The sequence below is a fragment of the Boleophthalmus pectinirostris genome, unplaced genomic scaffold (assembly GCF_026225935.1).
Source record: "Boleophthalmus pectinirostris isolate CB_2022bp ecotype Guang Dong unplaced genomic scaffold, ASM2622593v1 HiC_scaffold_18, whole genome shotgun sequence".
Taxonomy (NCBI): Eukaryota; Metazoa; Chordata; class Actinopteri; order Gobiiformes; family Gobiidae; genus Boleophthalmus; species Boleophthalmus pectinirostris.
This window is the reverse complement of record NW_026571133.1, coordinates 36,434,728-36,447,457: the sequence shown is the minus strand read 5'-3', so window position 1 is coordinate 36,447,457 and position 12,730 is coordinate 36,434,728. Positions and strand designations below refer to the sequence as shown.

Below are 12,730 nucleotides of genomic sequence, written 5' to 3'. Positions count from 1 at the left end.
CACTCGCAAAAGTCTGAATCATGTAGGGTTTCTGTGGTTTAACAAAGATCAGACAAAATGTAATAAAACTAAGACCAGACATTTAACTGGACCATACATTCTTTTTTAAGTGTATGTGTATCATCTGTGATGAAATACTCCACTCAAATGCTCTCTGTGTTTTCTCTTTGTTCTCTTAGATTTCTGAACTTCCTTTAGATTGGTAGAATTCAATTTGTGTGAGTGCTCGAATACAGGTATCAAGAAAAGGTTGCTTCATCTTGAGTACCTTCTCAGATTTAGTTTTACACATGACATTCTCTGCATAGCTCTCTGTAAATGTAGTGAGGTTGTCAAAAGTATCAAAAATCAGATGCTTATCGAAACTAAAACTAAATATCAAAACAAGATATTCTTTTGAGCAGGTATCGATACTGCAAAAAAAATCACATTAACAGGACAACATTTTTGGAATACATTTGAGCTTCATCAGAAATAGTATAGATCTTATCATATGAGATTCTGTGCATGAAAACTACATTCTCTTACTAAAAAAAAAAGAACATGTTTTATCTACATTGTGGCACTGTAATCGGTATTGAGTATTGAGTTTATTCCTTTGTATCGAAACAGACACTAAGATGTAGATCATTCACAGGTCAGACATAAATAAGTCAATTTTAAACCTATAATTTAATGCATACATGTACATTTATCTGAAAAATATAGTGTCCTTTTAAGTCGAGGTAACATTAAAGCCTGTATGAGCCGCAGTACCTGTAATAGGGATTTAGTGCAGTGTGAGTGTATTCCCATAGCCTGGACGAGCTATCAAGCATCTATCCATTCTTTGTAACAATCAATATTTATAAAGCCCCGAGGATCTGTGGTATGAAGCATATAAACAAGCAATGGAGTAGAGCAGGACAAGCGCCTCAAACACACACTTTTAAACAGCATTAAGTGTGAGAGGTACAGCTGGGGAGAGACCAGACCTTTAGCAGACTGCCAATATTTCACAAAGTTTGATCATCACATAAAGCATATTGTAATTAGTTTCTCTGAATCACCCAGACTGGGGTCTGCTTTAAGGCAATTTAATCTTTTCTGACAACAGGTGAAACCATATTGATTATTGAACATGAGAAAGTGTGAATTTGATGTAGCAATTTGTGATTTACTTGAAATATGGGCCTACCGCTATTTAGCTAGACAATGGTCAATCTAAATCTTTGCAAATATCCATGGATTTCATAATGATGAAAAGTTAGGATCGTTGCCATAGCATTTAATAAATCAAAACAAAATCTTTTGTACGGTCCAACCTCCTCAAAATTGCACCATATCTGAGGAGATTAACTCACAACTGGCACATTGTATCCAACATGATTCCATAGATGCTGGAAATGTTTTCACTCATGAAAATTAATACATTACAATAATGTTTGCATGTCTTGTGTAACAGTGCGAAGCAGGTGGAAACAAGGCGAGTAATTAACATGTCATAATCAATGTGGGGGAGTTTGACACCTTGTAATCACTGTGTGGAGATTAGCATCATCGCCTCGGGACATGTGAGCTCACATGGCTGAAACAGTGCATTTAACATGCTCACATGGATGTTCCCGTCCCGATAAACGGCCGGCCGCGATGAACACAAACATGAACGCACGTGCACCTGGCTGCTCCGACACAGCACACAGAGGGCCTGTTTAATATCATTTACATAATGAGAGAGCAGCCGCAGTAATAGCTTTTTCTTTCTCTTATTATCATAATTTCACCCAGGGCGCCAAACGACAGGAATAAGAGACGGAAAGACAGAAGAACACAGCAGCGGTGTCTCGTCCTTGTTCCTGTCTACAAGTCTTCGTCAAAGTCACGGCCAACTGCCCCTGTGTCTTTGGGTGTCTTTTTTTTTTTTTTTTTTTTTAATTGTGTTTGCACAGGAATACTACTGAAAGCACAATAGAGGAATAGATGTCACTCTTAAGTTAGAGCTGCAGTGCATGCATAGCAAGGCAAACTAATCAGTCAGTGCAACTGCAGCACCCTCCAATCCACACAGCCAAACTCATTAGCAGTTTTTGGTGTCAGAACAAACGGTAACATATTTTAGGTCAAACATGAAAAACTACTCCTCTACTGTAGAAAATGCAATTAGGACAAAATGTGTGCATAATTTAGAATAGTAGAGTCAAATCTCACAGTAAAACAATTTTAAGCTATGAACTTACTCCCTGTACTCCCCACTCCCATCTACTCTTGGCCTTTTTGGTATCTTTTGTAATAGTATATCACAAAACCACACATAGTCCACCCTAATCACAAAATGCAGGTACATTTTTCAAATCAATGTGTTAATGTTCATGAACTCATATAAAGCCTCTAGAGAAACGAGAGGGTCATGTTCTAGTGAAATCTAAAGAGTAAAAGACATATCAGACTCCTGTGTCTGTGTGTGTCGGCAGAATGCCATTGATTTATGACAAAAATAAGATAAAAGGCCATGTTTCATCCATAAAAGAGAGATCAAGTGTGCCACAGTGCAAAGAAAAAAAAGGGATGATTTTTTTTCTCCTCTTTATTGTTTTGGCCTGTCTGTTCTTTTACATGTTCCTTCTGACATTTGCTGATCTGAGTATATCTTCTCTCTTTCTTCGACTTCAGCTTTGTATTTTGAGATTTATGTAGAATGATAACTCCACCAATTTTTTCATGGCAATATTGCTGATTTTATGCAGGATGCTCAACTTCTTTATCTTTGTATACATACCAAAAAATTACCAATTCTTCAGCCTGAGTTACTTTTCCTTTCTGCTGCTGTCCTATATACATTATTATAACATAAATAAAATTATTTATCAACTAAGACCAATTAATCGACTAAAGATCTAGGCTTATACCTTCATCGCTTGATTGGAGAATCAACTTCCTGACCAACACCAAAAGTATCAAACTACTCACTGAACACTATGAAGGAAAAAAATAGATATAACTCTATTGGCAAATATTTAAAAAATTTACTCCAAGTCCTCTGATTTGTAGATAGTGGATAGCAAATTGATTTGGATAATAATTTCTTATTTTGTACCTGTTGTACATATTGCTTACAACTTTTGTTCATTTTAACCTTTCACATTCACCAGTTGATTAAATCCGGGTTATTCTTTTCATTTCCTGTCTCTTTTTCTTTGGCACAGCCTTAATCAGATCTTCTTACCTCCCATTCTTGTCTTTTTTCCAACTGCTCCTTCTCTTTCGCTTTTCCCTTCCTCCTCTGGTATCGACAGAAGACTCGTGCATTTTGCTAAAACATTGGCTGATGAATCATTGATGTTACTGTTGAGGTTTCAGTGGCGCAGGGGTAGCCGGATGTAAATAAGTGAGGGCGAAGTATGGGCTATGGACAGATGATATTCAGCACTCCCTCTGAAACATTGATGAGATATGCAACTGTGAAGGCTATTTAAGAGGGCTAAGTATGACAGTTGTTTACAACTTGGGGCTAGACGCAGAAGAACTAAGGAAGACACGAAGGATGTAGAGTATAACACTGACTGAATTGTAGCAGGGATTTTATCAAAAGATTATAAGAGCCATAGGCTTGTACTTGAAGAAATTCCTGGTTGACTAAAGACATGTCCTGCCAATCAGTCAGTCAACCAAAAAGGGGGTGTGGCAAAAGCTATGTCAAGGCTATTATGTATCTGTCTGTATTGGACCCAAACCACACTTACAAGACTACAACGGCACGCAAGTTTATGCAAAAACTACTATTTATGCAATAAAAAGTACTAGGAAACAAAAAAAATACCAATCCTTCACCTAATTCACCTGCACATTAACTTCTTCTGCTGTCCCATGTAAACTCTTATGATGTAAATAAAATGATTAGTCGAAGACTAAGGCTTAAGGGTCTGTAGTTAACTAAAGAATTTCTTGATTAACTAAAGACATTCCTCGACACTTAATTTGTCAACTAAAGAGAGGTGTTAAAACTAACCTAAACAAAAAAACTAAAACACAGGTGACTAAAATAGTTGCTCAGATAAAAAGAAACAGAAGATAACCTGGAATAATCCACACCATGACTTGAAGCACTTGTGGGACCTCTTAGTGCTTCCACCTCCCTCCATGAGCACCATTAATCCAGTCATTTAGTCCACTAATACATCAGTGTGGTCAGCTCTGATACATTATGCATACACCAGGGTCAGTGTACAATGAACTGTGTTGGTCTCGACTCTAACCACACATTGTAAAAACATTACGTGTTTTCCTCAAATAAAACAACAATTCTAAAATACTAAGGTGATTCAAAATGTCAAAACTGATCATTCTGCATAATGTACATAAAATGTATACGTCTGAATATTGCTGTGGGTTTTCATTTGTGAAGTACAGTCACCCCAAAGTTTGTTCCAAAGACATGATGGGTGATGTCCATCCTTTGTAATGATGAAACCCCTAGTACAGCCTCCTAACTGCAGTGCCATTGCCATACTTAATGCCCTGTACGAAAACAGGTAGAACCTATATTCAATTTCCATATGAATCAAAACATACCTCTCTAAGGCTTTTAAGACAATAGTGGTATTCTACATTAAATTAAAATAGATATATCATTAAATTATGATCTATTTTGCGCTTCTACATCGTGTTGTGTACACAAACAAGTGACTACAGGGGCAAAAGAATCCCCCATGTGCAATATCGTCTCTTTCCAAAAAGCCATTTTACAAAATCAATGCTGTCAGTAACCATTAACAAATAAACACAAAATGTACCAAGGCTTACACATATGACACTATCACACAGCTCTTAACCACACAATGAAATCCCATTATGTTCTAACCACAGACAATAAAAGGTCCAAAACCCAAACTCTCAGAAGCACATTAGTCATTCACCACAGCGCACAGCACTTTAGACTGCTGCTTTTTCAGTTAACCACTGTTTGAGCTACACATTACCTCCTCACCGCAGAGTGTGGCCACAATTACACACATGTGTGTGCTGTGTGTGTAACATGTGTGTAATATGTGTATGCTCTGGTTTCCTGTGTGTGTGTGTACGTGTAATGTGACACTTTAATGAAAGGAACAGATTGAAAGACAAGGGTAAAGGAGTCATGAGAGGAGGCAAGATGATAGAAGAGAGTCTACAGAGTAAACAGACTGGCATAATATTGTATTATAGATGGACATCAATATGACCCAGCCACAGCCAGAGCCAAATGGATTTTAGTCAAACAGTTGGTAATTTCTTGGTACAATAATGAACATAGTTTTGTTTTTACTATACAGTGGAGATTTTGTGTACCTAGGGGCAATAATGTTTCAGTTAATAGCACAGTAAGTAGGGTTTATAACTGAACATCACTATTGAATCACAATTTGGATGGCTCCAATTTCTGCAAAGACTACAAATAATTCGGCAACATGTCTATTGCAAACAACAAAATATCCCATCTCCACCCTGGAACTAGACCTCTACAAAGATCTTCTGAAATGCATGTGATTCTTGTATTAGTAGTTCATATTCAAAGTCTTCTCTCAAATGTTACTGCTCCTGGACGTGTTTAAATGTTATGTATATTGACTGTAGTCAACTAAAGAAATTCTTGGTCAGACAAGTACTGTGCATCGATTAATTGAATAAAATGGAATGCAGCGTGGCTCAAAATTATTACAATCTTGTGCAAACATCAACAGCCCTATTGATTTGACAACATAAGATGCAATTACATCTTTTGCCCCACAAGTACTTAAGAAGATGTAAGTGCAGTTAGGATCCACATGCACAAAAAGACAGAGAGAGGAATAAAAGCAGGTTCTGTTGTGAGTTAACAGTGAAATTCAAAGAGAAAGTGCGGCGAGGCGGTAGCAGTACATCTTGATCAACAGATGACTGATCATATCGGTGCTGGCCATCTTTCACCAGGCGCCGTTTGACGACACAACATGACCCCGCGTACACATCCATTTCCCCGACGCAGCCCCAGGCGGGAGCATCAATAACACGTGGCCTGGCCAGGGGCCGCCATTCACACTCAGCCACACACATTCATTCATTCACAGCAGCCACAAATACGCCCAGATGACACACATATTCATGCATTCATTTGAACAGCACACAACTGGTCCTTCAGTGTGTGCCCTCTGGCCACAAGTCCAGACTGTGTAGAAAATATTGCCTTTGTGTTCACCAGCAACCAAAACGCAAAAGAGACGCAAGAAACTATAGTCATTTACATTTAGTTAGCTCAGAAAACAGATCAGCGATAATGATTATTATAGTACTGGTAGACATCACACTGTGAGTGAATATAAAAGTGCTCCTAAGGTGGCCCTTTTAGAGCTGGAGCACATATGCAGTTACCTACATTGCTACAAGTCCAAGCTGCTGATTTTAGTGAAAAAAGTAATAAAATGTGCACATAATCAATAATAAAAATTAGGGATCATCCAATATGATTTTTTTTTTTGAGCCAATACCCATATTAATCTTTTAATATACACTGCAAGGACCAAATGTAAGTTACAGTGAAGTTTACAAACTTTTTACTAAAGTTTTTGCTTTTGTCTCTTCAAAAAGACAAATCTGAGGCGCAAATCTGAGGACAAACTGGGACAGACAGATTCGCACACAAAGACTGGAGCACTGCAGAAAAAATATCAGCGCTAAATTTTGGTAAAATATTCAATATCAGCCATAAATATAAATACACATACATATTAAGTCCTACACCAGAGAACAGCACCATGCTAAGGGTTGCCTTTATGAAGGAAAGTAGCTAATAGCGTCCCTGAAATTATAAACCATCAACTATTAGTTAATGCTACAACTTTGTATCAACATTAATAATTTTGTACTTTTCAAAAAAGACGGACCCCCTTCTCAAACCCTGATCAAATGCTGCTCTTTGTCCTGATTAATAAATTAATATAAAATACTTGAGGAACTCCATGGACAATAGATAAAAAGGATGGAGAAAGGGAAGGGCGGCTGAATTAATGAAGAGCTTGTGATGTGCGGCAGAGAGGATTGTGGGAGGTGGGAGAAGGTGGCTCTGTGTCTCCGGACAAGTTGGGAGCGTAATGGGAGTGTACTTTAACACCTGAGTCCGGCACAGACAGTCACAGGGAATTCTTTCATCTTTTAGTTATATTACAATCCCCTGTATTTGCCTCCCCTCTCCCTCCTTCCTTTGACGTTATTAAACAAACACAGCTGGTGTCTAGTTACATGCCCTCCTTTTCTCCACATCTCTCTTCTCTCTTCATCTTCGTACCTTTTCATATTGACGAGGAGCGCGCGTCTTCGGCTTTGTTTGGGACTTCTCTGTCATGTCCACAGCAATGAGACTGTATTTCGTAGTGCCATCGGGAAGAATGGGGAGGTCTGGAGAAGGCTGGGTAAAAAAAAAAAAAGCATATGATTCAAATTGGATTCTCACACTGGATGTCTTGAGAATAGATTATTGTATTTTAAATAGGGTTTAGTAATATGACAAAAGAAAGAGAGAGAATCGCAATTTTTTATAAGATTTTATTAAGATATTTAATAATTGCCATTTAAAACAAAGAAAAGTCTAATTTCTTCCTCCTTACTCTGACCAAACCACATGCTTTTACCAACGGAGGATTGTTGGTCTCTCCATTACAAAAACCCAAGAAGAGAGATGATTAATTGCACATCCCTAATTATGAATTATATCATCATAAGCATGCAACAACAGTATTTTACTAAAACCCCGGCAATGGAATTATTTAAGTAACCTTTACACTGTAATAAATAGGCTTGTCACGATAACACATTTTGAAGCACGATACATAGCTACAGCTACAGCTACAGCTGTGATAAACGATAATATTGGAACTACTTTATGCCACCATCACGTCACGCCATAAGAGTTACTTATTCTGTCCTCTACAGCTCAAATCTTGAGTTATTACATAAAAATAAATACCAACAATAAATACTGATCCCCAAAATATATTGTTCCAGCTTTCATAAATTAAATGATAAGTCGATATTGTAAAAGTATACCTCATTCTTCTGTAAAGCTTACTTGATAATGCCAATAAGCTTGCAGTATTTTTTTTTTCCATGTATTATTTATGTTACCTTTTACAGTGATAAGAGCCTTCTATCAGCATCAGCTTTCTTTTTTTCAACAGAGAAAAATATTAAACAACACAAAGTATGAAACAAGAGAAAGTTTGAAGATTAACAGAATCTAAGTCTAAATAAGCTTTATAGCATGTCAATATATGTTCAATATTTGTATTCTCATGTTGATTTGACATCCAGCTACTTTTTATAGACTGCTGCCCTGTTTATTTTCATACTGGTATTACACAAATCACAGGACAAGAGAGGGTAAGGACTGAACACTAAGGTAATTAAGTCTATAATTAACCTTGGCCTTATTTGTTAAGCCAGTTGCAGCACAAACATGGGTCCCTGTGTTTTAATTGGACTCTTTAGTTATCCTTGTTAATGTTAAATACTGGCATAAAGGCTTTAAAGTCTCATTAGCGCGGGGACACACACCTTAAGGTTGTGTGGCTGAATGAACAATCCACACAAAACAGTCTGTGCTCTAGGTAAGCGCTGCACACACCACGGATAATTATTACCTTCATATGCAAATGCCCGCCGTGCCCGCCTGGCAGCCTGACGTTTTTAAAGTGTGTACTTTTCTTATTTAATTAATTAAAACAATCGTCAATGAACTTTAAATTAGTCCGGCATAAAATAATCATTTCTGCCTCGTGTGTGTATCGAGCGTGTGTGTGTGTATGCGTGTGTGTGTGTGTTAATAATTAGCAGGCAGTAAAGCAGCAGTGTTAATTGCATTTAGGATCCTGCCTGGGGAGAGAGAGGCAAAAGAATAGAGAGGAAAAAAAGCACACAAGAAAAGACAAAAGAGAGAGAGAAAAGAGAGAGAGAGAGAGACTATCTTCCATCTCTTGTTCTTAAAATAGAGAATTCCCATGTATTCTCGTCTAAAGTGAAGCGTGGAGCCCTCAGGAGCAGGCAAACACACATGCACAGGCTCTGGTAGCGGCGCAGTCAGGCCCGGGGAGGATGGAGCTAACCTTAATTAGCCTAACACTGTGGTGAAATTGATTGAAATGCAGAACATCAATTATTAAGCCTAACTGTTTTCATAACCCCGCACACACCCCGCCGCGTAGCATGTGTAATGGGAGGGAAGGGGGAGGCGTGATAAGAACAGAAAAGGTGGGACATTATACCTTTGTGTGTGACTGATAATGCTCTCATAAATATACCAGATAATGCAGTCAAAGACATACATGACATCGACTGAAAACATAGTATATATGCAAATCAACTAGAAGAAAAAAAAAGTATTGTCTTCTTTAAATTCTCTTTTAAAAATCATTGCAGATCAGTGGAGACAAATAAGTTGTCCTAAAGTTGAAGGTTCTATATATTACGACTATATTATTGACTCGTGTGAACTTTTAGTCATGTTGAAATGTTGTTAGCTCCCAGTAATCCCAGAGTTGAGTTTTTTCATTCATATATGTATAAGAAATCCTTTATTATTAGTCTGTCTACATCTCCAAAGCTTAAAATGCTTCATTCCACCTTGTAATAGTAGTTTTCAATTTAACAGCAACCATTTACCTTTTGTTCAAAAGAGATTAGCAATTCCACGTCTGAAATCATCCAAATGATTCCAGTGAAGGTAGTATGCAGGGTTTCGTTTGTTAAACATGTATGAATATATCAAAACACCAGGTATGTTTTTGGTGAGGAAAAAACATTATAACTATATTAATATTGTCAACCTAAACTTTTGTTTAAATGAGGGTACTATTACATCAATAAAAATATTATTCAAGTAGGAGTCAATATATGCAGCAAAAAAGTACAATTTCTTTATAAAGTTACTCAAGTAAATGTAATTGATTAAATGTAACTGAGTACTACCCACCTCTGAATTTGATTTCAACAGGATAAGTGTAACAACATTGTAATAATTGGATATCATTCTTTAAGTGAGTCCTTACCATCTTAACGACCACTCTTCCACCTGACCTCTTGAACCCAAGTGAAGCACAGGTCACGACCCGGTGAAGTGATGTCACTGCAACCACAAAAACACAACTTGTTGATGGTTGTGGTTGGCTGAAATCTTTACGATGACCTAAGGTGAGACCTAAGTGGTTTGTGGCTATATTCAAATAGGCGCTAGTCTAGTGAGAGGGGGCAGAATCTGGCTGGTCATTTGGTGTTTTGGTTGAAGTCACATGGGACAGTACACCTGCTGCTGAAGGGTTCTTAGGAGGACTTGTGGTTGGCTAAATGACACCTTCAGGCTAAGTGTCAATGCATACAAGCCTTCAGCATTTTACAGCCTTTTTATTAGCATGATTTAGAAGAGGAGAATGTAGGTCACCAGTATGTCATGTATGTATTATTTAGTTTGCTCCAGGTGTGACCCCAGAAATCCACAGATATCTGAACTCTTCATACAAAAAATTATTTTGTCCTGTAAAACAAATGGCTTAGATAACTTTATTCTTAGCATGTCTAAATTAATTTATACTGTGAATATAAAAGACACCCCTTCTCAATCCAGACCATGTACTTCTAACTAGCCATATTATTTTCAGTTCTGACTTCGGTGTGTGCTCATCCTTAAGGGTGTAGTATGTGACTTTCTGAGGAGAGTCTTGCTTTGTGCTGAATGATTGACAGTAAGGTCCATCACCATGTGATGCCACCACTCCAAAGTACAGGTCAGATCTGTGGAGAGGTGGCACCTGGTCACGATAAAAATGTATCATTTTAATGTGTTTTTTAAGCTATAAAATAACAAGATAGGTAATTTTAAGAGCATAATTTTAAGGTACAGACTTTTTTGTCCCCATAGGGACATTTGTCATCTGCATTTAACCCATTCTTCAATGCTGCTGGGGTACTTCCTAAGGATCAGTGAGCACCACAGAGCAGTACATAGGGATCCATTTCTATGATCCTGTTGCTAGGCATGGTCATTGATCTTAGGAGGAGAATTATGGTGCATGGTTTGGGTTATACTCACTTAATATGGAACATTCCAATAAGACCAGAGGGTGGCGTTCTCCCCACCAGAAAAGTTACACAGCAGACCTTTAAAACTACACTTAACTCTGGCGCTGAAATGTCCTCCACACTTTGCTGTGTTCCTTCAATGCACTTTCATGACATCTATATCTACATGTGTGTTCGGTACTTTCATGTTTTACAGGGATTGTCTGATATGGTACATTCAAAACATGACATCTTTCTATTTTTATTACCCTGTATAAGGATTTGGGAAAATATTGAATTGAGAATTTTGTGAGAAACATCGCAATTACAATGTACGTTTTAACAATAGGATCACATCTATTTCAGAACATGTTTGTACAGATCTAATCTACAGTGTTACCAGTTTGTATGCACAGTAAAACAGCATATTTTGTTGCTTGTGGAGAAATATATGGTACGTCAAAAACTGCAGTCTTTGCTAACTGTGTCCATCCAAATTGCTACTTCGATTCGATTGCTCTCACAGCCTTACCCTAAACCCCAGTAAAAGTTCAAGTCTAACACGTGCTTTGATGCCAGGCACATTCTCTCCTCTGACCACAGCTGCCCCTTCTCCGACCGCCTCCCTGACCTCACCTCTAGCTTTGTCTCGGCGTTGCTTTGACCCAGTGGAAAACTCATTTAGGCCTAATTACATGGACCAGTCTCTTACTTTCTTTCACCGAAGAACAACTTTTCCTCCACTCTGCCGCTGTCCTTTTCTCTTTGCTCTCTCGTTTCTTCTCTGCTCCAGTTACAAGATCAGGGTAGCGCCGCACCGATGACCAACAGAACACGCACACTCACACACACACACACGTGACATCCAAGCCATCCGTGTGTCTAAGAGGCCGCAGGTACACAGCGACAAAGGCTTTTTAGCTTCTTTTGTTGTTTGCTCGGGGTCAGCCGTGGGTTAGGGCCAGTCTTAATTAGCTAACATAACTTATACATGATTACTCCTCTCATGTCTTATGGGCCCTAAACAAACACATACACAGGGTCAGAGGTAAGAGTAACGTTACTTCAAAACAATATTACTCAAGTACAAGTCCAAAGTAGTGGTAGAAGAACTGACTCAAGAGTAAAAACGAGTTTGGGGAAACTACTAAACTGAACTGCCCGGACGTAACATATGATTTATGATTTGAAACTGATTAATTGGAAGGACAAAAGCTTAAATAATGCACAAAATCTTGGTATTTTCAAAGGAAAGACACAAATTTTTTTAAAAAACTAAATCAAATCTGACAGCAGTGCAAGAAACACAAATGTTCACATTATTTCATATTGTCAACATAAAGCTTTTGCGACTTGTAGACCTACTCACAGTGGGAAGAGGAAACATACTTTTACTCAGGAAACAGTACTGTTACACTGTCAAATGTACTACTCAAGTAGGTGTAAATGTATGTAGTCTGAAAACAAGAATCATTTCTTTAAGAAGTTACTCAAGTAAATGTAATTGGTAACTGTAACTTAGTACTACCCACCTTTGCAAAGCGTACCCCCAGACACATCAGCTGCTTCTTAGGCAAGACCTATTTAAAACAAGGCATCACACAGTGAGACAGCAGCACAGTCTATGGTTTAGTATAGGGGTCAGGCAGGTGAAATGTAAGGACTCCTGCGGGGAACTTTAGCCCGCTACGTC

At 38.0% G+C, this 12,730-nt stretch overlaps 1 long non-coding RNA gene across 1 annotated transcript in view; it reads right to left on the bottom strand.

Annotated features, from left to right (window-relative positions):
• LOC129408991 (uncharacterized) overlaps positions 1 to 12,619 on the bottom strand; it is an 82,466-nt gene extending 69,847 nt beyond the window's left edge. The window contains exons 1-3 of the long non-coding RNA XR_008632221.1: positions 12,570 to 12,619; positions 10,032 to 10,108; positions 7,277 to 7,396 (exon numbers count right to left, since the gene is read on the bottom strand). This is a non-coding gene — a long non-coding RNA (uncharacterized LOC129408991). The remainder of the gene's footprint in view (positions 1 to 7,276; positions 7,397 to 10,031; positions 10,109 to 12,569) is intronic.
• Between the last annotated feature and the right edge of the window lie 111 nt (positions 12,620 to 12,730).